A 1,659-nucleotide genomic window follows, 5' to 3' on the forward strand; every position below is an offset into this window, starting at 1 on the left:
TCAGAAGATGGCCTAGTCGGCCATCATTGGGAAGAGAGGCCCCTTGGTCTTGCAAACTTTATATGCCTCAGTACAGGGGAATGCCAGGTCCAAGAAGTGGGGCGGGGGTTAGGGGAGTGGGGAGGAGGGTATGGGGGACTTTTGGGGTAGTATTCAAAATGTAAATGAAGAAAATACCTAATTAAAATAAAAAATAAAAATAAAAGAAGAAAAGCCAATCAATACAAATAGACCCAGAAATGACATATATTTAAAATTAGTGTGTCCATATGCTTATAATCCTAGCACTTGGGAGGCAGAGATGGTAGATCTGTGTGGTTTCAAGACCAGCCTGGTCTACATAGGGAGTTCCAGGATAGCCAAGACTACATAGATCCTGTCTCATAAAACCAAATAAATAAAATCAACAAAGAAAGCAGCAAAAGAGCTATTATAAATATATATATTTATAAATATATATAAATATCCTATTATTTATGTTTATAAACATGTGTTTGGTTACTGTTGTCTACTCTGAAGCCTATGCAGGTGCAGTGACTGTGGGTTCCCTGGTGGAGAGTTCTTCTACAGGTCAGTAGGTGACACTGAGACTGATGAGGGCAGTAGGAAAGAGCCAGGTGGACAAGGGTGAGCATCAGGAAGCAGAGTGCTGAGGGAGCGGAAGTAGGATGGGGAGGGGCTCCTGTAGGCTGGCTATTGAAGATAAGAATAATTCTGGAGAGACTCGAATGAAGGACAGGAAGGATGGTTAAAATCATCCACCAGCATCTCAGCCAAGGGTGGCCTCTTGGGGTTCCTGGTACAAAGTGTTTCTGTGAGTTCACATCTGACAAAAAGAAACAAAGATGAGCTAGAAAGATATGCTGAGAAAGTTGGCAAAAAAGAACCAAGGGGACCCTGGGTTGTTAAGTATAAACACACGCACACGCACACACACACACACACACACAATACTCACACACACACACACACACACACGTATATTCAAGAAGATAGAGGATAACATGAACATGGCAGAAGTGGAAAATATAAGTCATGAATTTTGAAAAATAGTTTAGATGTCTATGTAGGCATAGGATACTGCATATGGTTACTCTTAAGTTAGAAAGGCAGAATACCCCCTTAAGAGAAAATCAATTTCTAATCTTTAGCAAATGACAGTCTCTATGTTAATGAAGTTTCCTGAGTAAAATTAATTTGACTCCAACAATTATTTAAGGAAATTATAAGGTACTGGCACATATGTGAAACCATGGTCACTGTTGTAGACTGGGTTTCTTTTAAGAAATCATTTCAGGGCTAGGAAGATGTCTCAGCATATAAAATATTTACAGTGTAAGCTAAGAAAAGGAATTTGGATCCCCAGCACCCAGAAAAAGCCAGGTAGATGTGGTATCCCACCTTGTTATCCCGGCACTCAGGATGTGGAGACAGGGGATCCCAATGCAAGCTAGCTAACTTGACTTCAGTAAGTAGAGTGGAGAACAAATGAGAAAGTCACCTGACATCACCGCTGGCCTGCACACACTCATGCATGTGCACTGGCCCTCATGCTCAAACTCATGCTCACACTCATGCATGTGCACTGGCCCTCACGCTCACACTCATGCATGTGCACTGGCCCTCACGCTCACACTCATGCATGTGCACTGGCCCTCA

General features: G+C 42.3%; 1 protein-coding gene across 3 annotated transcripts in view; it reads right to left on the reverse strand.

Annotated features, from left to right (window-relative positions):
• The window catches only part of Znf597 (zinc finger protein 597), a 20,423-nt gene that overhangs the window by 5,131 nt on the left and 13,633 nt on the right, over positions 1–1,659 (reverse strand). The gene's annotated exons all lie outside the window — the stretch shown is intronic.

The sequence above is a fragment of the Mus caroli genome, chromosome 16 (assembly GCF_900094665.2).
Source record: "Mus caroli chromosome 16, CAROLI_EIJ_v1.1, whole genome shotgun sequence".
NCBI lineage: Eukaryota > Metazoa > Chordata > Mammalia > Rodentia > Muridae > Mus > Mus caroli.